The 27,331-nt window shown below is 40.3% G+C and overlaps 1 long non-coding RNA gene across 1 annotated transcript in view; it reads right to left on the reverse strand.

Moving 5' to 3' along the window:
• The window catches only part of LOC309620812, a 121,704-nt gene extending 98,874 nt beyond the window's left edge, over window positions 1-22,830 (reverse strand). Inside the window, exons 1-2 of the long non-coding RNA XR_014239659.1 lie at window positions 12,108-22,830; window positions 5,286-11,788 (exon numbers count right to left, since the gene is read on the reverse strand). This is a non-coding gene — a long non-coding RNA (uncharacterized lncRNA). The remainder of the gene's footprint in view (window positions 1-5,285; window positions 11,789-12,107) is intronic.
• Between the last annotated feature and the right edge of the window lie 4,501 nt (window positions 22,831-27,331).

Here is a 27,331-nt window from a genome sequence, read left to right on the forward strand (position 1 = left end):
GGGACTGAAACCATTGGCTTCTTGGGTTCCCAGGCCTTTGGACTTGAACTGAATTATACCACCAGCTTTCCTGTGTCTCCAGCTTTTAGACCCCATATTGTGGAACTTCTCAGCCTCAGTAACTGCATGAGCCAATTCCTTATAATAAATTTCCTTTAAAAATTATCTATCCACCTGTTGGTTCTGTTTTTCTGGAGAACTCTGACTAATACACTTACCCTTGAAGATTCTGATCAACATTCCCATCCTCTCAGAACCCTTCCTGACTAAGGTTACCCTGTGGTAATCTGTTAAAGCTGTCCAGCACTTTAAAGCAGTGGTGTTCCACCCTCACTAATCATTGTAATCATCCGGGTAACTTTTAAAAATACTGCTGCCTGGGCGGCATCCTAGAGATTCTGATTCAGTTGGTCCATGGTAGACCTTGGGGTTTGGTACAAACTAATTCTAATGGTCAGCCAATGTGGAGAAGCCCTGCTTAATGGCTCTCTGGGGAATAGAAAATCAAGCAAATTGGAAAACCAGCTAAGCAATCGAAATTGTTCCTTTGTTCCTTAGTCCCTTGTGTAACTTTTGACAGTCACCTTGACATAGTTTTTGACTTCCTTTGGTATTCTTCTGTCTGCTGCTGGGCCTTTGCCCTGTCTGACAGGCCATCGCATAACTTCCTGGTTTGACCTGCCTTGACTTTTAGGTTCCTGTCACCATGTCTGACACTCTCTGTTTGAACCAGGCTCCTTCCCTGGCTCTAGGTTTCTAGCTACTATCTCCCCATCTTTCAGACTTCCCTTCACCTGGAATCTGATTCCATTTTCAGGCTTCTGACTGCCATGTTATAAGGATTCCATTCCCTGTTCTACTTCCTCCCAACAGCTTAAATCTTGGGACTTGGCACCTCCATGGTTTTGGATCACCTTAGCATGCTAGGATGTTCTCCCTGGATCTTACCCTTGCTCAACTTGTGCATTAAAACAAGTCTCCAATGTTTGGTACAAATATATATAATCATCTCACCTTTATCACAAGGTACTTGAAGGCAGAGCTTAGGATTTGGCTGCTTGATTTTCCCTTCTAGGACCTAGAACATAACTTGTTACCTAGTGGTTACTCAGTAAAGTTGTTGGGTTTAATTTACAGACTTGCAAACTTGTGAAGTTGGAGAAAATTTGGGTTCCAGAGATGGTGAAGGGCCTGGGTTGCTGTCCTCTATCAGGACATCTTCATTGTCCTCATCTAATTCTAGTTCATGTTTAATCATCTGAACAAGACTGATTACTGTTTGATCTAATATTGTCTTGTCAAGTACTGATCAGATTGTTCCATCAGCACACAACTGACATGAAGAAGGAAAGAAGATTCTTTTTAGGAGAAATAGAAAAAGCCAAAGCTCTTCTACCTGGTAGCGGACTGTTGGAGAAGGTGGCAAACTGATGATGGAAACCCTATCCTCTTTCCATGCCATGCCCAAAGCCCCTGCTGGTGCCCTCCTGTCCACAAGCCCTCTAGCTAGGGTCTGCCCTGCTTGCTGGCATCCAAAGGTGAGAAGCTAACTTTTCCCTTTTCATTTCCCCTTCCCTTCAGTAAGCTTACAATTTTTTGCCTGGTGACAGCTTAACATGCTACTCTTTCTGAAATGATACACATTTTAGAAGGAACTGCTTAGAGGTAGCAAAACAGCTGGAAATTCTGTCAATAAATCAAGCAAATAGGGGGAATCTATTTTTTTTCCTAGAAGGAGGGAGAAGTGACCTTCCCAGTGCCCTCAAAGCACGTTATGCATCCTCAGTGGTGAAAAACTGAAACCATTTCCACTAAGATCAGGAGCAAGACAAGGTTGCCCACTCTCACCACTATTATTCAACATAGTTTTATAAGTTTTAGCCACAGCAATCAGAGAAGAAAAAGAAATAAAAGGAATCCAAATCGGAAAAGAAGAAGTAAAGCTGTCACTGTTTGCAGATGACATGATAGTATACATAGAGAATCCTAAAGATGCTACCAGAAAACTACTAGAGCTAATCAATGAATTTGGTAAAGTAGCAGGATACAAAATTAATGCACAGAAATCTCTTGCATTCCTATATACTAATGATGAAAAATCTGAAAGTGAAATTAAGAAAACACTCCCATTTACCATTGCAACAAAAAGAATAAAATAGCTAGGAATAAACCTACCTCAGGAGACAAAAGACCTGTATGCAGAAAACTATAAGACAGTGATGAAAGAAATTAAAGATGATACAAATAGATGGAGAGATATACCATGTTCTTGGATTGGAAGAATCAACATTGTGAAAATGACTCTACTACCCAAAGCAATCTACAGATTCAATGCAATCCCTATCAAACTACCACTGGCATTTTTCACAGAGCTAGAACAAAAAAATTCACAATTTGTATGGAAACACAAAAGACCAAAGCAATCTTGAGAAAGAATAGCCAAAGCAATCTTGAGAAAGAAAAACGGAGCTGGAGGGATCAGGCTCCCTGACTTCAGACTATACTACAAAGCTACAGTAATCAAGACAGTATGGTACTGGCACAAAAACAGAAATATAGATCAATAGAACAGGATAGAAAGCCCAGAGATAAACCCACGCACATATGGTCACCTTATCTTTGATAAAGAAGGCAAGAATTTACAGTGGAGAAAAGACAGCGTCTTCAATACGTGGTGCTGGGAAAACTGGACAGCTACATGTAAAAGAATGAAATTAGGGCACTCCCTAACACCATACACAAAAATAACCTCAAAATGGATTAAAGACCTAAATGTAAGGCCAGATACCATCAAACTCTTAGAGGAAAACATAGGCAGAACACTCTATGACCTAAATCACAGCAAGATCCTTTTTGACCCAGCTCCTAGAGAAATGGAAATAAAAACAAAAATAAACAAATGGGACCTAATGAAACTTAAAAGCTTTTGCACAGCAAAGGAAACCATAAACAAGACGAAAAGACAACCCTCAGAATGGGAGAAAATATTTGCAAATGAAGCAACTGACAAAGGATTAATCTCCAAAATTTACAAGCAGCTCATGCAGCTCAATGTCAAAAAAACCAACAACCCAATCCAAAAATGGGCAGAAGAGCTAAATAGACATTTCTCCAAAGAAGATATACAGATTGCCAACAAACACATGAAAGAATGCTCAACATCATTAATCATTAGAGAAATGCAAATCAAAACTACAATGAGATATCATCTCACACCAGTCAGAATGGCCATCATCAAAAAATCTACAAACAATAAATGCTGGAGAGGGTGTGCAGAAAAGCGAACCCTCTTGCACTGTTGGTGGGAATGTAAATTGATACAGCCACTATGGAGAACAGTATGGAGGTTCCTTAAAAAACTAAAAATAGAACTGCCATATGACCCAGCAATCCCACTACTGGGCATATACCCTGAGAAAACCATAATTCAAAAAGAGTCATGTACCAAAATGTTCATTGCAGCTCTATTTACGATAGCCAGGACATGGAAGCAATCTAAGTGTCCATCGACAGATGAATGGATAAAGAAGATGTGGCACATATATACAATGGAATATTACTCAGCCATAAAAAGGAACGAAACTGAGTTATTTGTAGTGAGGTGGATGGACCTAGAGACTGTCATACAGAGTGAAGTAAGTCAGAAAGAGAAAAACAAATACCGTATGCTAACAAACATATATGGAATCTAAAAAAAAAGAAAAGAAAATGGTCAGAAGCACCTAGGGGCAAGGCGAGAATAAAGATGCAGACTTACTAGACAATGGACTTGAGGATATGGGGAGGGGGAAGGGTAAGCTGGGACAAAGTGAGAGAGTTGCATGGACATATATACACTACCAAACGTAAAATAGATAGCTAGTGGGAAGCAGCCGCATAGCACAGGGAGATCAGCTCGGTGCTTTGTGACCACCTAGAGGGGTGGGATAGGGAGGGTGGGAGGGAGGGAGATGCAACAGGGAAGAGATATGGGGACACATGTTTATGTATAACTGATTCACTTTGTTATAAAGCAGAAACTGACACACCATTGTAAAGCAATTATACTCTAATAAAAATGTTAAAAAATAAAAAAATAAATTTTAAAAAAAGCACGTTATTTTCAGGGAAGCTCTGTAGGCCATTAAATAACAAACAAGTAAACTAAAAATTCTCAGCCAAAGGCCACCTGGTGATCCTTAGGTCAGAAACTAGCTTTTCCAAATGAGAGTCAGATGTCTTAATTTTACAGTGAAGAAATAGGCTCCGAGAAGGAAAGTGACTTGTGAAGTATTACCCTGAGAAAGGTCTAGACTCTATGCCTCTGTTGTTCCATACGGTTGAGAATTCTTTGTATTTGGCTACTCTGATTCTTTGCCATTGTCTCTGCTGAAAGTTGACATGAGATCTTTAGTATTTTTCACAAGTAGGAGGGGTAGAAGAGAGTTTTTTTTTTTAAAGAGGAGGAAGTAGAGGTTTATTTTAAATACAATTCTTAAAAAATTAAAGTGGGAATATGATACGGAATTTGAATTATTGATGGAGACCAGAGAAATTTATTCAAAAGTGTTTATTTAGAGGTAATAAACCAAAAACAGAGTTGCATCTGTGTGTGTGTGTGTGTGTGTGTGTGTGATGTTACTGTTGGAATCTAGAACAAAGTGTCACAAGAATGAATGTTAATAATCAGGATAGAGTAGGGCAAGAAACTGGGGTGAATAGGTCGTGCCTGGCACCTGGATTAATGAAGTGCCCATGAAAAGGAGAATGGAGGTAGGAGAATCCTGAATTGAAAGTCACAATTAGACTTGCTTTTCAAAGTTTTCTAAGTAAGTGGTGTCAGCTTTGGATTAAGAAGGGAGTTTCAGGGAAGACTCCCCTTTGAATTGGGCCAGGGCATCATGGAGAAAGCTACACAATGCACATGGGTGCCTGAAAGGCCCATTTCTCAGTTACTGCTGTCTCGAGCAGGCCAAATCACCAAAATCCCATTTGATGGATTTCTGAAGTCTTCTCATCATATTGTGGGTTCCAAGTAGACCAGCAACTGGGGTCTGTTTCCATCACTTTTGAGGAGTGAAGTAGATTTGGGAGAACCCCGATCCCTCCTCTGTCCTTCAAGGGGAGTGTGGCAGAGGTAGGGAGACAGCGTAAGGTCAGTCTCAGGTGTGATTCCTTTTTTTTTAATAAATAAATTTATTTATTTATTTATTCTTGGCTGCGTTGGGTCTTCGTTTCTGTGCGAGGGCTCTCTCTAGTTGCGGCGAGTGGGGGCCACTCTTCATCGCGGTGCGCGGGCCTCTCACTATCGTGGCCTCTCTTGTTGCAGAGCACAGGCTCCAGACGCGCAGGCTCAGTAATTGTGGCTCATGGGCCTAGTTGCTCCGCGGCATGTGGGATCTTCCCGGACCAGGGCTCGAACCTGTGTCCCCTGCATTGGCAGGCGGACTCTCAACCACTGCACCACCAGGGAAACCCTGTGATTCCTTTTTGAACAGTGGAGTTTATAGTGATGGATAAAGATATTAGAATACTTTTAAACCTTTGGTGCTGATACTGTCCAGGAAATATCTAAGACATTTGCCCTAATACTGCCATTTCCTCTGCCTCTGCCTCTGCCTCTGCCTCTTTTGCTCATTGCTCTTTTGCTCTTTTGCTGTTGCCCACAGCATCCAGTCACAGATGTGAGGCTGCAAATAACCTCTGAGTGCCCAGCTCTCTACGTTGTACACACAGGAGCACTTCCCTTTGACCCCCGCACCCCTACTTTGCTAGTTGATAGGGTATGTTAGGGCATTGTACTCACTGAGTCCATTTCAAATCAGCTGACCAACCCTGAGGCTGAGCTTCAAACTCCTTCTCATCCTGGAAGCACAGAGAGCAGCTCACTGGCTGCCATGGAGGGGAAGAAGCAGGATGCCCTTCCTTGGCAATCATAATCGTGTTCATCCACACATTGTCCTAGAACCTCTGGTATAGGAATCCTTCAGGAGTGAACCAGAGGCTTCCTTCACTGGATAAAGTAGCACACCACTTCTGGTAACTCAGTGGGTAAACAAAGTGAAGTAAGGCTGGATAAGGAAGGGAAAAGATGGGAACAGTGTTGTAGCAAAACCTGTCTTGCTGAACAGAGATTCTTATTTGCAGTATCCTACTGGGTGTGGAATTCTGTGAGTGTTGCCACTAGGGAAGAGCAGATGGGGGAGTGACACAGTTCTCAGTGACCATGGCTAGATATAGAAATATATAGAAGAGGCTAGAGGTGATTTTCTGAAGTCAGCATGAAACAGAATTTATTCAGAAGCACACCCAACTTTCTGAGATTTTCGAACAGATGAAGCAGAAAAGGTGCTGAGCAGTTGCCCTAAACTGTCAATAACAATGAATCAAACATTCATGAGTTTAAAATCAGAACATGGCTCATAGACTTAAGGCTGAGTCTGAACTAGGGTTAATATACAGTTGAGAGAGTTGCCTGTTCTAGATTCTTCTTTAAGCTACAAAGGCCTGAAATTGGTTGTGTGTATCCATGGAACTAGTCAGTTTGTTTAAAGTCCATGTATCAATTTTTCTTTCTTTATGGTGACTTGGCTAACTGGATTGATTTGGTGCCAACTCAACATGAAGTGAGCATGGGATAGTTGATTTACACCAGAGCCCATCTATTAGTTTGATTTCTATTTTAAACCTTCTGATAGAATTTAAAATCAATGACATTAGGACGGACCTAGTAACCTGTCAGAAAATTTTAGAAAAGAGTTCTTGAGTAGCTTTGCTTAAATGAATGAGAGGAGAATGTTTTTCTGATATTCATAATGTCTCACATCTTTAAATGAATTATAGCAATCATCTTGGCCAAACCCCTGAGTGATGTGCTCTGTTTAAGAAAGGAGATTCATCACGAAGATTTGGTAGAAGAAAAGAATATGCAGAATGGATTCTAGGAAGCATCTAGAAACCCCTTAGTCTCCAAGGTCTCAAAGAAGAACTAAGACAGATGTCTGGGTGCCCGCAGGCATGCTGAAGGCATAATCAGAGAAGGATAAAGCAAAGTGATGAGAAAAACCAAATAGGGAAGCAGAAAGAGATCTGAGAGAAGAGGCAGAGAGATGGCAGTGCAAATAGGTCCAGAGCCACCCAAAGTGCTAAGTTAGATTTCCTTTCCTTGTTTTAGACTTTTGGAGGCATTTGGGGATTACAAGTCGTCTGGGACCTTGATGTTCTCTAAATGTTGATAGCATCAGCCTGAAGACTGGCTCTTTAAAATATCTCTGGCATCTGCCACTTTAAATCACCACCACCCCACCTTGGTTTGTGCATCCATTCAACTAATATGTGTGGTGCACATCAATGAACAAAACAGACAAAAATTCCTTCTCTAGTGGACTTCATAATCTGGAGGGGGAGGAAAATAACTAACACATAACAAAAGATAATTTCAAATAATGGTAAATGTTATGAAGAAAAGAAAGCAGGAGTATGGGATAGAATGACGCACAATGCATGTGTGTGTGCACATACTTAAACTAATTAAGTCTGAATAGTAAGAGAAGGTATCATTAAGGAGGTGACATTGGAGCAGAGACTTGAATGACAGGAAAGAGCCAAACAAAGACCCAGAGGAAGAATATTTGTTTTGTTTTGGCCGCGCTGCTCGGCATGCGGGATCTTAGTTCCCCAACCAGGAATTGAACCCGTGCCCCCTGCAGTGGAAGCACAGAGTCCTAACCACTGGACAACCAGGGAATTCCCCAGAGGAAGAATATTTGATGTGTAGGAAAGAGCAAGTGCAAAGGTTCTGAGGCAGAAACAAGCTCTGTGTGTTTGAGGAACAGCAAGAAGGCCAGTACAGCTACAGCATACTGAATGAAGGGGAGAATGGTAGGAGATGAAGTCAGAGATGTGAACAGGGGCAAGAACTAAGAATTCTGAACTCTGTATGCTCACAAAGGAATTTGGATTTTATTCTGAGAGCAAAGGGAAGCCATTGGTGGGCTTTGAAAAGGGATGTTACATGATTTAGTATACATTTATCTTTAAAAAATGCTCCATCTACTGTACGAGGAGTGAATTTTAGGAGGGCAAGACCAGAGACAGAAAGACCAATTGTAAACTATTGGAAAAGTCCAGGCAAGAGATTATGGTGACTTGAATGAAGGTGATGGTAGTTCGAAAGGGATACGGAAGGATATAGGCTATATTGTGAACGTACATTTGATAGGACTTGCAGACTAATTACTTATTAGTTATGAGGGAAAATGAAAAGTCAGTGAGGAGCTTATGCAACTGGATAACTTGTGGAATATTTACTGAGGTAGGAAAATCACCCACCTTAGTAGTAGTGGGTTTTTGGTTTGGGTGATGGTGGGGTGTAGGGATTAAGACTACAGTTTTGAACATGTTAAGGTTGAGATGTATGTCACTGAGAAATCTCAGTTAGGCAATTGGGTATATAAATTTGAAACTCAGTGGAGAGATCAGGCCTGGAAATATAAATTTGGGGATTGTTATTTAAAGCCATGTAGATGGATAAAGTCACCAAGGGTCAGAAAGTAAAGATAGAGGAGAGTTAACTGGGACCAAGCCTGGGCAACACCTTCATTTAGAGATCGAGCAAAGGACAGTAACAAGCAAAAGAGACTGAGAAAGAGGAGTTATTGAGGTAGGAGGAGAACCAGGATGGCCTCCTGAATACCAAGAGAATGGCATATATCAAGAAGGAGAGATTGTATTTTCCAAAGATGGTCATAATGATAATTCACATTCCACATGCTTTTGCTACAGTGTGACCTTGCCACTTCCCCATTAAGAAGTGGATTCTACATCCCCTCTCTTTGAACCTGGATGGACTTTTATGATTGCCCTGACCAATATGATATGATAGAAGTGGCATTATGTGACTTCTGAGACTAGGTAATAAAATGTAATTCAAATTCTGTTCGGCTCTCTGTCTCTGTCTCTGTTCTCTATTGGGACATAAGCCTTTGGAGCCCTGAGGCACCATGTCAGAAGTTTGGTGACCCTGACATAACCATGCTGAAGAAACCAGGTGATGAGACCACATAGAGATAGGGAGAGATGCCCAAGGAACCCCAGATGTTCCAGTCTCCAGCTGTTTGAGCCTCTCCAGAGCAGGCATTAGACATGTGAATGAATAAGTCTTCAGATGATTCCAGCCCCAGCCATCATCTGACTGTAACTGTGTATAAGACATAAGAGCTACCCAACTGAGTTGTTTCCAAATATCTGACCCTCAGAAATTGAGAGAGGTAATAAATGATTGTTGTGTTAAGCCACTAAGTTTGGGGTGACTATTTTATGCAGCAGTAGATAATCAAAACAAGGATGAAAAGAAAAAAAAATGTCTGTTGGATTTGGCAACATGGAGATCATTGCCGGTTTCAGCAAGACCAGATTCAGTGGAGTATAGAGATGGAAGCCCAAATGGAGTGGATGGAGGAGAGAATGGGAAGTGAGGAAGTAGAAATGGTGACTGTAAATGATTCTTTCAAGATTTCAGTGGAGGGGCTTCCCTGGTGGCACAGTGGTTGGGAATCCATCTGCCAATGCAGGGGACACAGGTTCGATCCCTGGTCCGGGAAGATCCCACGTGCCGCAGAGCAACTAAGCCCGTGTGCCACAACTACTGAGCCTGTGCTCTAGAGCCCGCGAGCCACAGCTACTGAGCCTGTGTGCCACAACTACTGAAGCCTGTGCGCCTAGAGCCCGTGCTCTGCAACAAGAGAAGCCACCGCAATGAGAAGCCCACGCACCACAACGAAGAGTAGCCCCCGCTCGCCCCAACTAGAGAAAGCTCGTGTGCAGCAACGAAGACCCAACGCAGCCAAAAATAAAATAAATTTAAAAAAAAAAGAAAAAAAAAAGGTTTCAGTGGAGTGGAGACTTGGGACAGTGGTTAGAGAGATCAGGGGAAGGTTTTTCCTTTTTTAAAATGGCAGATACTTGACATATTATGGTGGAGGAAACTCAGAAGAAAGAAATATTAATAATATAAGAGGCAATGACTCAGTTCCTCATCACCTCTTACTTAGACTACTGCAATAATTTTCTAAAGGGTCTCTCTCTCTCTCTGATTTCTTCCCACTCTGTTTTGCCCCTGTTCTCAAGGTGAGGAGACTGAGGCACAAAGATTTAGTAACGTTGCCAGGAATACACAGGAGCTAAAATTCACAGCTAGGCAGTCTAGCACAAAAGCCCACGCACTGTGCTGTTCTCCATGTAGCACACCATCACAACTTTTCATGCACCCAATGCTACAGTCAAACTGAGCTGCTCACTTTCTCCCAAAGATGTTTTATGCCTTTCTTCCTTAGGGCCGTTGTTCTTTTGCCCCAGTGATATTACTGGAATGCTCTTCTTGCTGCTCTCAGCCTATGCAAATTGTACTGATACTCCAGGCCCCAGCTCAGATCTCTTCCCTGACTCTTATTCACTAGAGTGGCTGAGCTTATGGCTGGATTGTGGTTTTGCAAGCTTGGCAGCTAATTGCAGCATCATGGATGGACTTGGAGGGAATTTAAAGGGCAGATTCCTAGTCCTGACCCTGGTACCAGCAGCTGTGGGGCTATGAGGTACTTTCTGCCTCTTCATCTGAATGGTGTGTGTGTGTGTGTGTGTGTGTGTGTGTGTATATATGTATTCAAAAGGACAAGACTAAGTAGGAGCTGGTCCTGTGGAAGGCTCTGGGTGCCATGGTAGGGAAAGGGCCTTCCCCAAAGAGATTTGCCTTTGAGTGAATATAGTGGGGGGGGGGTGGTTTCCAAAGTGTGCTGGGGAGAAATTAGATTTGGGCTTGGCTTCCTCTGTTGTTGTTGTTTTTTTTTTTTTTTTTAAAGTGAAAAGCCCTATCCTGGAAATTCAACTGTGGAGACTCCCATCCTCTTTTCACTATTATTTAGGTTTTTTTAAAAAAATCAATTAATTAATTTATTTTTGGCTGTGTTGGGTCTTCGTTTCTGTGCGAGGGCTTTCTCTAGTTGCAGCGAGCGGGGGCCACTCTTCATCGCGGTGCGCGGGCCTCTCACTGTCGCGGCCTCTCTTGTTGCGGAGCACAGGCTCCAGACGCGCAGGCTCAGTAGTTGTGGCTCACGGGCCCAGCCGCTCCGCGGCATGTGGGATCTTCCCAGACCAGGGCTCGGACCCGTGTCCCCTGCATTGGCAGGCAGACTCTCAACCACTGCGCCACCAGGGAAGCCCTCTGTTGTTGTTTTTTGATAACAGCGTGTTTCTACTCCCTCGGGAGTGTTGACTGGGATGGTATTGCTTGTGTTGGTTCCCAATAATCTTTACGTAGTGTTGAATTACAGACTGACAGTAGAGAGAGAATGCAGAGAACAGTGCACTCTGGGACAATTTCTAGACAAAGAACACTCTACTCAGCGAAGAACAGCTGAAATGGGTGGGGTTTTAGGGGGGAGGTGCAGGAGACAGGCAAGGAAGTATTCAAGAAAGAATGGTGACATTAGTCATGCCCATTCCTTTTAGAATAGGATTTTGCTATCTTCATCATTTTTTCAGGGACTCAAGTAGTTTTGTATGAAAGGGAATCAATCAAAAGTCACTCTATTCTTCTCATTGTTTCACATGCTTTTAGTCCCCAACTCTCTCTGTGAGGTTTATCTGGTAGTCAGGGAATATTTGGTTTCGCAGGCATATATTGTATGTTCTGTGAGAGCAGTGCCAGCAAATCTTTCCTAGACAGGTTATGTTGTTTGAGGGGTTCCCTGTCTCCTCCACAAACCTGTGAACTGATTGAGGGCAGTAACATATCTTTAAAAAATTTTTGGGGCTTCCCTGGTGGCGCAGTGGTTGAGAATCTGCCTGCTAATGCAGGGGACACGGGTTCGAGCCCTGGTCTGGGAGGATCCCACGTGCCACGGAGCAGCTGGGCCCGTGAGCCACAACTACTGAGCCTGCGCGTCTGGAGCCTGTGCCCCGCAACGGGAGGGGCCGCGATAGTGAAAGGCCCGCGCACCGCGATGAAGAGTGGCCCCCACTTGCCGCAACTAGAGAAAGCCCTCGCACGAACCGAAGACCCAGCACAGCCAAAAATAAATAAATAAATAAAAATAAAAGTAGCTATAAAATTAAAAAAAAAATTTTTGTACAAAGGTTACACTCCATTTACAGTTATTACAAAACATTGGCTATAAATCCCATGTTGTACAACACATCCCTGTAGCCTATCTTACACCCAATAGTTTCTATCTTCCACTCCCCCACCTCTATGGTACCCCCCTCACTGGTAACCACTAGTTTGTTCTGTATATCTGTGAGTCTGCTTCTTTTTTGTTATACTCACTAGTTTGTTGTATTTTTTAGATTCCACATAGGAGTGTAATCATACAGTATCTATCTTTCTCTATCTGACTTATTTCACTTAGCGTAATTCCCTCCAAGTCCATCCATGTAGCTGCAAATGGCAAAATTTCGTTCTTTTTTATGGCTGAGTAGTATTTCATTGTATGTATATACAGACATCTTCTTTATCCATTCATCTGTTGGTAGACACTTAGGTTGCTTCCATATCTTTACTATTATAAATAGTGCTGCTATGAACATTGGGTTGCATGTATCTTTTCAAATTAGTGTTTTTGTTTTTTTGGATATATACCCAGGAGTGGAACTGCTGGGTCATATGGTAGTTCTATTTTTAGTTTTTTGACAAGAGGGCAGTAATATATCTTCACCATTGTATTTGCCATTCCTCACACCTTGCTCAGAACACAGTGATTATTGAATATCTATTGAATGAATGCATGGATACTGTATGTCTGATAGAATAAGAATTTGGATTATAAAAGTTTCTCCTAAGAAAGAAAGGGCCAAGGAGATTCTGTAGATTTTATTATGCGGGCAGTGTAGAGGCTGGGAAGTCATCATAAGGTAGTGGCACCAGGACAGAAGAGCAATCTAATTAAATTCTGCATCTAAGACAGAAGTATATTATATACTCTTCTAGATGTTTCTTGTAGCCCAGTGCAGTCAGAAGAAAGCAGGTGAGCCCTGGCCCTGCTTCTGCTAGTGGTAAAGGTGGTGGGATCCCCTAATGGCGCATAGATATTTCTGCCAAAAGTCTCCCATTTTCTGCCGAAGGATCAGGTACATGGTAGATGTTCAAGAAATATATGTTGAGTAGTAACAGCTTACTTGTATTGATATTTACTATGCACCTTTACAGATGAGGAAACTAAGACACAGAGACAGTTAAGTAACATGTCTGAGGCCACACAACTAGTGAGTTGAAAGAGCTGGAATTCAAACCTATATAGTCTGGCTCAAGCACTAATAGGTTTAAGCACTCTGTTATCCCATATAGCAACCTGATTTTTAGTCACCCCTTTGAGTGAAGGCATTGGAATTACTGCTAAACTTGCAAATATCTAAGAAGGGGAATACCTTTATCTAGTATTTATCATCTATTTTCAGCTTATTCATCACACAAAATATTTTTTGATGCTATATGCAGCCTATACATACATGAATATGTACTGACTAAACTTAAAACAATTTGGTGTTTTAACACATGTATGCCATCAATACAATCATAATGAATATATCCATCACTGTAAAAGTTGCCTTGTACCTCCTTTATAAAACCTCCCTCTCACTCTTCTTTATCCTCCCTGCTCTGTCCCTGGACAACTATTTATCTGCTTTCTGTCATTATAGATTATTTTTTCATTTTCTGAAGTTTTATATAAATTAAGTCATACTGTATGTATTTTTTGGTCTGACTTCTTTCAGTATAATTAGAGATTCATCCATGTCGTTGAGTGTATCAGTAGATCATTCTTTTTTATTGCTAAGTAGTAGTATTTTATGGATATCCCAAAATTTGTTTATTCATTCATCTGTTGATGGACATTTGGGTTGTTTCATTCACATCTGGGGCCATCACAAATAAAGTGTTTACGAACATTTGTGTACAAGTTTCTGTATGAATATGTTTTTATTTATCTTGTGTAAATAACGTTTTAAAGAAACTTCCAAACGATTTCTAAAGTGGTTGTACCATTTTACATTCCCAGTAGCAGTGTATGAGAGTTCCCGTTGTTCTATATCCTCAACAATAGTAGGTATAGTCATTTAAAAAATTTAGACATTCATTGTAATTTTAATTTCTATATCCCTAATGACATATAATGTGAGGATCTTTTCATGTGCTTATTGACCATCTATATATCTACTTTGGTGAAATGTTTGTTCAAATCTTTTGTCCATTTTTTATTAGATTGTTTTCTTATTATTGAATTTTCACAGTTCTTTATATATTCTATTCTAAATAAAAGTTTTTAAAAATCAGATGTGTTGATCTCCTATTGATGTGTAACAAATTACCATGAACTTACCAGTTTTAAACAATACCCAATTATTAGCTGAATTCTGTAGGTCAGAAGTTTAGCACAGCATGGCTAGGTTCTCTGCTCAGGGTCTCACAAACCTGAAGTTAAGTTGGTGGTTGGCCAGAGTTCTTGTCTTGAGGCTCTGAGAAAAAATCTGCTTCCAAGATCATTCTTGTTGGTACAGAAGTCAGTTACTTGGAGTCGTAGGATTGAGGTCCCCATTTCCTTGTTGGCTGTCATCCAGGAGTCACTGTCAGCTCATAGAGGCCACTCACATTCCTTACTATGTGGCCCCCTCCATCTTCCAGCACCATTTGTTAGAATAAACTATCCTATTTTCCCTGAATTGCCTTGGTAGATAAAAAATCATTGTCTATATACATGTGGGTCTGTTTCTAAACTTTATATTCTGTTTCATTGATCTGTTTGTCAATCTATATGTCAATACCACAGTGTTTGGGTTACAGTAGTTTTATAAGTCTTGAAATCAGACACTGGAAGTCCTCCAACATTGTTCTTTTTTTCAAAGTTGTTTTTGCTATTCTAGGTTGTATGTATTTCCATATGAATTTTAGACTCAGCTTGTTCATATCTAAAAAAAGAGCCTGCTGGAATTTTGATTGGTATTGTGTTGAATCTATAGATCAACTTGAGGAGAATCGACATCTTAACATTTTGAGTTTTCTGATCCATGAACACTGTATATTTCCACCATTTATTTAGGTCATCTTTATTTCTTTCATCACTGTTTTTGGAGTTTTCAGCATACAGATCCTGCATATATTTTGTCAGATTTATCCATAAGTCCTTCATATTTTTGATGCAATTATAAATGGTATTGTTTTAAAATTTCAGTTTCAATAGTTTATTGCTGGTGTATAGATAAGTTTGATTTTTGTATGTTAATATCTTGTGTCTTTCAACCTTGCTAAATTCACTTATTCATTGTAGTAGCTTTTATGTAGATTGCATAGGATTATCTACATAGACAATCATCAAAGACAATTTTACTTATTTCTTTCCAATTTGGATGTCTTTTATGTCTTTTTCTTGCCTTATTGTACTGACTAGTATCTGCAGTATAATGATGAATAGAAATGATGAGAATGGAAATTATTGCCTTGATTCTGACTTAAGGGAGAAACAATTCAGTTTTTCCCCATTAATTATGATGTTAACTGTACTATTTTTCATAGCTGTTCTTTATCAGGTTGAAGAAATTTCCTTTTACTCTTAGCATCATGAGAATTTTATTGGTCAGGAATAGATGTTACATTTTATCAAATGTTTTCTCTCTATTCAGACTATCCTGTTTTTTCTTAATTTTTAAAATTAAAGTACAGTTGATTTACAATATTATGTTGGTTTCAGGTGTACAACATAGTGATTCAATATTTTTATGGATTATACTCCATTTAAAGATATTACAAAATAGGGCTTCCCTGGTGGTGCAGTGGTTAAGAATCCGCCTGCCAATGCAGGGGACACAGGTTCTTGCCCTGGTCCAGGAAGATCCCACATACCGTGGAGCAACTAAGCCCATGAGCCACAACTACTGAGCCCACGTGCCACAACTACTGAAGCTTGCACACCTAAGTCTGTGCTTCACAACAGGAGAAGCCACCGCAAATGAGAAGCCTGTGCACCGCAACAAAGAGTAGCCCCCGCTCGCTGCAACTAGAGAAAGCCCGTGCGCAGCAACGAAGACCCAACACAGCCAAAAATAAATAAATTTTAAAAAAGATATTACAAAATAATGGCTATATTTCCTATGCTGTACAATGTATCATTGTTGCTTATTTATTTTATACATAGTAGTTTGTACCTCTTATCATGTTTTTTTAAAAGAAATTTTGTTAATATGGTGAATTACATTGATTGGTTTTGAAATATTACATCAATCTTGCATTCCATTTGGTCACGATGTATCAAACTTGTTTTATATTGTTGAATTCTATTTGCTAAAATTTTGTTTAGAATTTTGCATCTATGTTCATGAGGGATGTTGGTGTTTGGTTTGCGTCTTATAACAACTTTGTTCAGTTTTGGTATTAGAATAATATTAGCCTTTCAGAATGAGATGGGAAATATTCCTCTCTCTTACATTTTCTGCAAGAGTTTGGGTAGAATTGACATTATTTCTTCCTTAAACATTTGATCGAATTCACACCAGTGAAGCCATCCGGGAATGGAGTATTCTTTACGGGAAGGTTTTCGATGACAAATTCAACTTTCTTAATAGATAAAGGACTGTTCATATCAGGACCAAGACTAGAGTGAGGTGAGGGGGCATTTACTCTCAGGGTCATGCAAGTTCTAGAGAGGGCTCAGCTCAGAGCTGTCAGGCCATCAGTACTTTCAGCAGGTTGGATATGAGTGTGTTAGTCCTGAATGGTGGATCTGGAGGCACATCATAGCATCCACTATGCTGTTTAATACACTCTAATCCATTTCATAACATTGATATGGACATTCTTAATTTCTTATATTTATAAAAGAACTTTGGCATGTATTTTGCAAGAGTGATTTCAGAGTGAACCCAACTGTCAATTTCAGTCAAGATTCTGGTCCCCAGAGTAGTCAAAGCTATGGTACAACAATCTCCCCTCCTGCAATTATACTTACTGTGATCGAAACATTAACAGGACTTAATTTATCATCAGGGTGTTGAGGTGATGGGACATAGTGCAGGTCCATTTTCATGGAATTGGGACCAAGGTCCTGGTGTTACCATAGGGTTTAGGTCTGGGTGGAGAGATGAGTCAAAAAGAGGGAAATAGAAGTCACTGGAAATAGACAGAACTGCCTCTGTACCATTTTCTGGGCCCTGCCCTGCTGTGAACTCTTAGATGTAGTATTTAGTCCATGGACTCTTTTCTCCACTACTTGAGTAGAGGGTAGTGACTTTCATTTCCATCTTATGGTCCGAAGAGAAACAGGGAAAAAATGGATTGTGTATCATAGTACTAAATTTGAAAGTGACAGAGAACATTTTGAGAGGACACCCTTACCAGCTTGCAGTTGAAAACCTTTGTATAACTTACAGTCGGCCCTTTGTATCTGTGGTTGCTCTGTATCCACAGTTCTGCATCCGTGGATTCAACCAATTGCAGATCGTGTAGTACTGTAGTATTTACTATTGAAAAAAGTCCAAGTATAAGTGAACAACAAACCCATGTTGTTCAAGGGTCAACTGTATATGAAAGCACAGCCTTATTTCATATACTCTGTCTAGTCAGGGTAGATCTATGGAGTCCTTGACCCATAGCACACAGCTCAGCATCGAGACAGCCTTGGCATTTGCTTCCTGATGGATTCCTTCCATGCCTAAGTGCCAATTTTGGTGTAGCTGTGCCCTTTCCTTGTGCTTGCCTGACCTCCTGGGCACTGGAGTTTTCTTCTTGATTCCAGGCCTGGTGATAGGATCCTTGCTAGGTTCTGTTTTACTTCTACACACTGCCCTGCCTGACACCCTCCCATTCCCCAGCCTCTACTGGACTTCCTTGATGTCAATTACCTATTGCCCAGCTGTTCTTCTGCCAATTTCCCGCTTGATTCTTCCCCTCCAGGCCTAGAAATTTTCATGGCACCTACAGCAGCATGGTATAGCAGTTAAGGGTACTGGTGCTAGTGTCAGACTGTCTAGGTTTGAATCTGCCACTAAATTGTTATGTGACCCTTGGCAAGTTACTGAACATTTCTGAACTTCATTTCTATCTCTCTTCTTTAAATGATAGTAATGGTACTTACCTTATGGGGCTGTTGTGAAAGATGCCTATTGGAATATCTGGCATATACCTACTGAGTAACTCAATAAACATTGGCAGTTACACTGGGAACTTCCTGGGTCATCTGTTATGCCCAGGTCGGTTTGTCTCATCTCCTCTTCCCAACTCTCTCATGTAATACACCTATTTCTGTCACAGTTAATGGAAAAGCCACTCTTTTCTTTTTTGCTTAAAGAGCTGGGGAATAAGTGAAAGGATAAAGGTCTAACCCAACCTCTGCTTGGTTGTGGGCACCTGGCAAAGCTGTGATTTTGTACCAAGTGACTTTTCTCCTCAATTTGGGGAGAAGAAAGCCTGCTTCTTCTGGAAATTAGAATGACTTCTCTAGAAGGGACAGGAAAGGAAGATATCAATTCTTTTCCACTGGAAATCTTTCAAATCTCAGTAATAAGGCCAAGGGGGGGGAACCCATAATTTCTTTGCTGGGTGCTGGATAGAGACTATTCTGGGTACCAGGGTAGAAGGGATGAAAAAAGTACCTGGTTTAGTGTTAAAGTACAGGACAAGCCTATGAAAAAGAATTTGCTCACAGGCTAGGCCCAGGATTCATTCAGAGAAGGATCTTGCCATGGCACCAGCTGGCCTAGAAACCTGCTAAGAGTCCAGCATTGTGAATTCTGGAGTGCTCTAGGGCTCCAGGTAAAGTGATATGCCAGAGGCCCAGACCACTGAGAGTCTTTTCTCATCTGGTGCCTAGAAGTCTTCCCTGCCCTGCACAGAAGCCCGCACTTTTAGGATAAGTCCAGTTCTTCAAATAGCTTCTGCTTTAGTCTTGAAGGTATTGTCTAAAATTCCCACCATCAATTTTTTCTTAGGGGGTTTTGGAGGCATTCATATTAGCCTGATTAAGCCAGTATATTATGTGGGCAAGATAACACATTAATAGGAATTACTTGATGACTAATTCATTAGCACCCACTGACTCACCAGCAGAGAATGGGGACCTGTGAGACTTGTACTTAGGTTGGACCTGAGATAGGTAAAGTTTGATGCAACTAGTGGTACAAAGTGGGGAGAGGGTGGTAGGGAGAATCAGGCAGGGACAGTTTTGACAATGTGGGCTTAGAAAATAGAAACTCATTTTAACGTCGGATGAGCAGAACATAATTAGGGAAGTTAAATCTGCTGGTAAGAAAAAGAAAAAATATACATGATACCTTCCAAAGACAAATTGAAATAATTCTTGGATTATTCACAGTTTGAGATGAGCTGTACATTGGCTGTGCTTTCTTTGGTCATGAGCCCAGGGAGTGGAGTCTATCAGTGGGGAAAACTGCCCAGGGAGCCAATAAAGACAGTAAAGAAGTACTTGGGATTCCCTGCCTCTGTCTGCTCTTCAGTGGAACTCCAAACAGAACAGAAGTGGCTCCCCATCCTATTCAGATCTTACCTTGTCTTCACGTCCAGCTCAGCAACCACCTCTTCCTTGAGGCTTTCCCTGTCCACCCCAGTCTACTGTGCTCTTTCCCCCTGTGAACTCCATACTGTGGGTGTAGATGGGTATTTGATTTTTGAGAATCTTTTCATGTATTCACCTCTTATCTTTCCGCCTGGAAGAGAAGCCCTTGGAGAACGGGGCCCGTGGCTCATTCATGTTTCCCACAGCATCTGCCACAGAATCTGCTCTCAGTAAATATTTGAAACCTTGTCTAGGAAAACCTGTATTTTACCTTTGCCCCTGAAGATGCATGCAGGGCTGTTCTTTCTTTTAATATTTTTATTCATTATAATTTACACGTATAGCATCTGACTACGTTGTCATTGTAAAATTTCAAATGATGCAGATGGTGTTAAATTCTCTTTGACTTAACCACCCTCCTCATCCCAGTCCTCTTTCAGGAAGCAATCACAATTTACAGTTTGGTAGGTATTCTTCCAAACATTTTTCTCTGCATTCACATACATGAATGCATACATAGAGATATAGTAGCCCCCCCACCCCAATCCATGGTTTTGCTTTCTTGCAGTTTCAGTTACCCATAGTCAACTGCAGTGCAAAAATATTAAATAGAAAATTCCAGAAATAAACAATTCATAAGTTTTAAACTGCGCACTCTTCTGAGTAGCAGGATGAAATCTCGTGCAGTCCTGCTTGGTCCCTTCCTGATGCCCAACCATCGACATCATCTGCTCCTGACATCCCACCATCAACACTGTCCTGGCTCAATGATCTAGGATCACCCAAAGCAGATAATCCTCCTTCTGATGTATTGTCAGAAGGTCAATGGTAGCCTAATGCTGCATAACAACACCTGTGTCATTCACCTCACTTCATCTCATCACGTAGGCATTTTATCATCTCACATCAGAAGAGGGAGGGTGAGTATAGTACAATAAATATTTTGAGAGAGAGAGAGAGGGAAGATGAGACTGCATTCACATAACTTTTATTAAGTATATTTTTATAATTGTTCTACTTTATTATTAGTTACTGTTGTTAATCTCTCACTGTGCCTAATTCATAAATTAAACTTTATCATATGTATGTATATATAAGGGTAAAACATAGTATATGCAGGGTTTGGTACTATCCGTGGCTTCAGACATCAACTGACAGACTTGGAACATATCCCCTGCGGATAAGGCAGAACTACTGTATATAGATTTGTGTTTTCCCATAAATGGGTGTCATATTGTATCATTCTGCAGCTTGCTTTTTATTTTTTTTTAATTTTTATTTATTTATTTGTTTATTTATTTATTTTTGGCTGTGTTGGGTCTTCATTGCTGTGCGAGGGCCTTCTCTAGTTGCGGTGAGCGGGGGCTACTCTTCACTGTGGTGCGTGGGCTTCTCATTGCGGTGGCTTCTCTCGTTGCGGAGCATGGGCTCTAGGTGTGCCGGCTTCAGTCGTTGTGGCTCGTGGGCTCTAGAGTGCAGGCTCAGTAGTTGTGGTGCACGGGCTTAGTTGCTCTGCGGCATGTGGGATCTTTCTGGACCAGGTGTCGAACCAGTGTCCCCTGCATTAGCAGGCGGGTTCCCAACCACTGCGCCACCAGGGAAGCCCTGCAGCTTGCTTTTTAAATTTAATGACATGTTTTGGGAATCTTACCAGGTAAAGACAGATTTACTGCATTCTTTTAAACTGCTGCATCATATTTTATAGGATGGATGTATTGCTCCTCTATTAACACACGTTTAGTGTTTTCCCAATTTTGGATTTAATCACTACAAACAACAGTATAATGAAAAATCCTTATACACAGCTCCCTGAGCACACACGTGAGTGTTTCTCTAGAGAAAATATCAAAAAGTGGAATTGCCGGGTCATAGGGTATTTGTTTAAAAAGAAATTTTTTTTTAATAAAGTCTTCCAGTGTGGATCATGTAGGCCTTTCTGCCCCATGTGGAAGGAGCTGGAAGAGTGTTTTTCCCTAAGGTGCACTGCTTACAGCATCAATGGGATTATTTTTTTAAAAATCTTGTCAATGAGGAGACAGTAAAACATTTATACAAGTCATTTCCTGGAGACTCCTAAACAGTGTATTTACTGCCATTGTACAACCCTAGGTGGAATTCAGAGTGGTTTTGGCGTTGCAGGGCAACACAGCAGCTAGACCAGTAGCAGGCAAGGTAAGGCTGCTACCCAGTGAAACTTCTTGTTATGGGCTTTACTACTATGGGGCTCTGATTGCTCTACTCTGTGCTCCAGAAAGCCACCTGGCAAACAGATTGTCGTTAGCCTCAACAGGCAGTTAAGTGAATGAGTTTAGAAGGTTTAGGGGCACATTTCTCTGCACTTGGGAAGAACAATTGAAAGCCAATCTTTGATGTCAGCGGGATGTTAAGCTATCTCGGAATATAGAGGCTGGCCCAGAACAGTGAACACTCAACAGTAGTTTAAAAATAAATGCAGTTCAATTAAAATATAAAATTAAATTTTGAGGCAATCTTGGAAATATGAATATGTGCTAGGTTTTAGATGATACCAAGGAATTATTAATTTTTGGTGTTTGGTGTGATAATATCATTGGTGATGTGTAATAAAAATGTCTATACTATTTAGAGATGCATACTGAAGGTATGTAGGGGCTAAAGGATATGTTTGAGATTTGTTTTAAATTACTCTATAAGTAGAGGAAAAAAGGGATAGCTAAAGTGAAGGTTGTGACATTTTGTTACTTGTTGCTTTGGGTGATAGCTTTATATGTGGTTCATTATATTATTCTCTACATTTTTGTACATTTGAAAATGTTCATAATGCATGTTTATAAAGAAGGCATGATAAAGATCCACTTGGAGCAAAGGCACATCCAAAACAACCTACCAAAGGAAACTGTGGATTCATCTCTTGAGATAATTTGTAATGTACAGTTGGATATTCTATTCTCTGATGGGATTTTCAGGTCTGTCAAAAAGACTGGGGGCTGGACTAGATGACCTTTGAATGTCTACTCTGACATTGCTATTCCCATGGTACTCCAGGCAAAGGTATCTGTATTCAAACCGAAGGTAAGAAAATCTGAATTCTTACAGATGTAACATTTAGGGCATTTTTTCTTTTTATTTATTTTACCAAATGTATTTGACATATAACATTGTGTAAAGGCCATTTTTAAAAATTTAAAATTTATTTCAGAACTCATTTAAGTAGCCAAATGCCTTCTTGTTTTTTGATTGGATTAAAAACATTTTTTTAATAGTCAAATATTTTCAAGAACATATATAACATCTATGTGCTTATTATGTCCTCCCTCCCTCCCCCCTTCCTCCCTCCCTCCCTCCCTCCCTTCCTTCCTTCCTTCCTTTATTTTTGACCACTTGGCATGTGGGATCTTAGTTCCCCAACCAGGGATTGAACCCGTGCCCCCTGCAGTGGAAGCATGGAGTCCTAACCACTGGACTGCCAGGGGATTCCCCTACTTATTTATTTTTATTTGACAAAATAGTATATATTAAAATATACAACCTGATGATTTGATATACATATACTTTGTGAAATGATTACCACAATCAGGTTAATTAATACATCCATCATTTCACATAGTCACTGGTATTTTTTTGTGTGTGTGGTAAGAATGCTTAAGATAAAAAAAAAAAAAAGAATGCTTAAGATCTATTCTCTTAGCAAATTTCAAGTATGCTATACAGTATCATTAGCTATAGTCACCATGCCATACATTATATTTCCAGAACTTTTTCATCTTATAACTGAAGGCTTGTGCCCTTTGCCCACCATCTCCCCATTTCCCCCACTCCTCCAGCTCCTGGCAACCACCATTCCATACTTTGCTTCTATGAGTTCAACTTTTTTAGATTTCACATATAATTTTTTTAACTGGAATATTTGGTTTTCTTTGCTATTAAGTTTTGTAAGTTCTTTATATATATTGGATATTAACCCCTTATCAGATAACTAGTTTGCATGTATTTCGTTCCATTCCATAGGTTGCCTTTTCATTTTGTTGATTGTTTCCTTTGCTGTGTGGATGCTTTTTAGTTTGACATAGTCCCATTTGTTTATTTTTGCTTTTGTTTCTTGTGCTTTTGGTGTCATATCCAAAATATCATTGCCAACACCATTGTCAAGAAGTTTTTCCACTATGTTTTCTTCTAGGAGTTTTATATTTTCAGGTATTATATTTAATTTAATTACATTTCAAGTTAGTTTAGGGGAGTGGTTTAAGATAGCTGCCCAGTTTCATTTTTTTTTTTTTTTGCATGTGGCTATCCAGTTTTCTTAACACCATTTGTTGAAGAGACTATCCTTTCCATGTTGTGTGTTCTTGGCACCCTTGCCAAAGATTAGTTGACTATATGTGTGTGGCTTTACTTCTGGGCTCTCTGTTTTGTTCCATTGGTCTATGTGTCTGTTTTTATGCCTGTACCATACTGTTTTGTTTACTATAGTTTTGTAATGTAGTTTGAAATCAGGAAGTGTGATGCCTCCAGCTTCATTCTTTCTCAGGATAGCTTTGGCTATTTGGGGTCTTTTGTAGTTCCATATAAATTTAGGATTTTTTTTTCTTTTTTCTTTTGTTTTTTTCTACCTCTGTGAATTGAATTGGAATTTTGATAGGGATTGCATTGAATCTGTAGTCCCCTTTGGGTATTTTGGACATTTTGACAATATTAATTCTTCTGAACTAATATTTTAATGAACATGAGATAGCTTTTCATTTATTTGTGTCTTCCTCAATTTCTGTATGTGCATTTTAAAGAGCAAAAACAGAGCAAAATAAAAAGAGCACTCAAGTCATCACCACCCAGCTTATGAAAATAAAAGTTGCTAGTAATTCTGAAGTTACCTGTCTACCTCTGAGTGCATCACCCTTCCTCCCACCCAGAGACAACTGCTAGCCTGAAATTTGGATAAATTATTCCCTTGTTTTTCATTATTTTTATCACACGTATGTGCATTCCTAAATATTGTTTCATTATATGTTTTTGAAATTCATATAAGTTAAATCATACTGCATCTTGTTGTTTTGCTCAGTATCTTTGAGATTCATTCATGTTGATGTGAGTGGCTATAGTTCATTTAACTACTGCATGATATTCAATTATATGATTATATTAGGATTTATCTATACTGTATGTGGATGTATGGGTTATTGCCAGGTTTTTTGATATTAAAAGTATTGGTGTTATAGACATTCTTATGCATGTTTACCATTGCACACTGTAAGAGTTTCTCTTGGTATATAGCTAGAAAAGGAATTTATGGATTGGTTACATGATATGTATATCTTTAACCTGAATTCAGTTAGAATTCTTCCAGTAATGCTTTGCATTTGCTTCTGTCAGTAGCCTGGAGGACACTACCAACCTTGGGCCACTTGAAGTTGAATTTTTTTGCTTGAGGGTTTTTAGATAAATAGCACAAATCTCAATCAGAAACTCAAATGGTGGCCAGCTTGTGGTTACAAAATCTCAGGGGAGTGCTTTTTTTTCTGGCTGCTTTTGTTTACTGTCCAGATCCCTCAGGTAGTTGTTTGTTTATGTTTTGTTTCAGAGTTTATCATTATTATCTGCAGGAGGGTAGGTTTATTAGGAGCTTACTTCTCTATATTGTACATGACATATTGTAGAGTGAAAAAAAATTAAGGTACAAAATAGCATAAATGAAATGATTCTATAGCTTAATAAAATCTGGAAGGATAAACACAACTTTTTCTTTATGGAGAAGTGGCATCATGAAGGACTTTTACAGTTTACTTTCTATACATTTGTATTGTTTGAATGTTTACAAAGAACATGTATTACTTCTATAATCGCAATAACAATAAAGATATTTCCACTTTGGAAAGAAGAAAATATTGCTCCCAGAATAGGTTCTAGTCTTAGTCATTAAAAGAACAACATATGTGAAAGTAAGTGTGTTATCCCTCCCAGGGGTATATGCATCCTAAGGCATCTACTTCATTGGAAAGTGACAGGTCGTATCCAGGGAGAAAATGATCTTTGTCATCTTGGGTCAGGGCAAGACCTTTCAGCAGTGGAACCTTCCCTGGCCTTCTGAATAACTCTTTGGGCCTGTGCCTGAATTGAGGTAGTATATGAGTTGAGACTTTTGAACTAACTTTCTCTCTCTATGGGAGCTATCACAGCATTGCTTTGGTTCCATTAAAACAGTAACCTGGAAGATGTTAGTGACAGCAGGAGAATCAGTCACTTTTCCACGTGCTCTCATAGAAATAACGTCTTGCAGGGCACCATATTGGACCTAGAAAAATATATAATGGGTAAAAGTTGTCTTCTGGAGGGCCTCTAAACCCTTTTTCAGACACCCTAGATGAGAGCTGCTTCCAGAGCCCAGTGCCCTGATTTTTCTCACACTGTATTGCCACATTCTGGTCCGTCTTCCTGGCAGCACACCATGTCCCACTTCTTCCAGACTTCTCTGGTGCTTCATTTTCTTAAGGTCCATGCTCCCAAGGTGACAGCCAGCTAATCTGACACTGAGCTCCATGCAAATGTATTTGTGGGTGTCACTGGGTGCCCATGTGTTAGTAGGTGATCTCTCTCATTTTGATACATCTTCATAAAACATAGCCTTAACCCAAATAAGTGGCTTAATACTTGGAAATTCAGGCACAGTGGCTGGCTGTAGTGGAGAATGTTCTGAGTAAATAGGCAGGGAGGCAACATAGTCCAAACACAGTAGTGAGGTTTTAGGATATGGGGCAAGAGACATGGAATTTGGAATGATCTGAGCCCGGCATTAAAACTTCCCAGGAAGCCAGAGAGACTTTTTTGGGGGCCATGCCACGGAGCATAGCTTGCAGGATCTTAGTTCCCCCACCAGGGATCGAACCTGGGGCCCCAGCAGTGAGAGCACCAAGTCCTAACCACTGGACAGCCAGGGAATCCCCCAGAGAGACTTCTAATAGCTTCCCACTTGACCTCACTTACTAACCAGGACTTGCTCTTTATGGAAATCAGACCCTTCCCTCTCCACTGACAGGAAGACAATTCTAGAACTGATGAGCCCTGCAGGCTAAAACATATCATTCTTCTAGTTTTTCCTGCAAAATACAGCAGCTAGGCTGCTTGCTCCACTGGGTCATTTGTCTCTATAGAGACTCTTGAAGGAGAAACCTGAGAGTGGGGTCTGGTCAGATAGCATTTGCATTCATTTGAGGCCAGAGCCTTACTCTTACTGGAACCAAAGGTTAAGAAAAGGCTTCAAGTGCCCCCTTGACTGGCCTTCATCAGGAGACAAGAGGGCCTTCTGTTCTCTCTCAGTCACCACTGTCATCAAATCTCCTTTGAGCCTCGCAGCCCCTGTTTCTTATTTTGAACCTTGAATCCCTTGATTGTATTCTTAACACACCCGTGTCACTACCTCCACCTCTTCTCAACATTTCTCTGGGTTCCAATGTATTCTTTCCTCATTCCTTATCCATGCAAAGGAAGACGTGTGCCCTACTCTTGCCCCCCGTGGACAAGACTAACCTTTAACTGCTCTTTGGAAACTTCTCCTGATTTTATTCATTCTTTTTACTGTATCCTCAACTTTTCTGATTCCATAACATATTTTCCCTTGGCTTAAAATAAGGCACAGGGATTACCTAGTCCAAATAAAGTAGATGCCTTTCCTAAAAACACCTTCCTCTGTTAGGGAGAATACGGGGAATAGCTATCTCTCTAAAGCTGCTATTCTCTCTCCATCCTTTTCTTTGCCAGCAAATTTCTTAAAAGAGTGGCCTACATTTCTTGCCTCTATTGACTTCCCACCCACCTGCCCCACCCCACTG

Source organism: Balaenoptera borealis (assembly GCF_965194805.1).
Source record: "Balaenoptera borealis genome assembly, chromosome: X".
Lineage (NCBI taxonomy): Eukaryota > Metazoa > Chordata > Mammalia > Artiodactyla > Balaenopteridae > Balaenoptera > Balaenoptera borealis.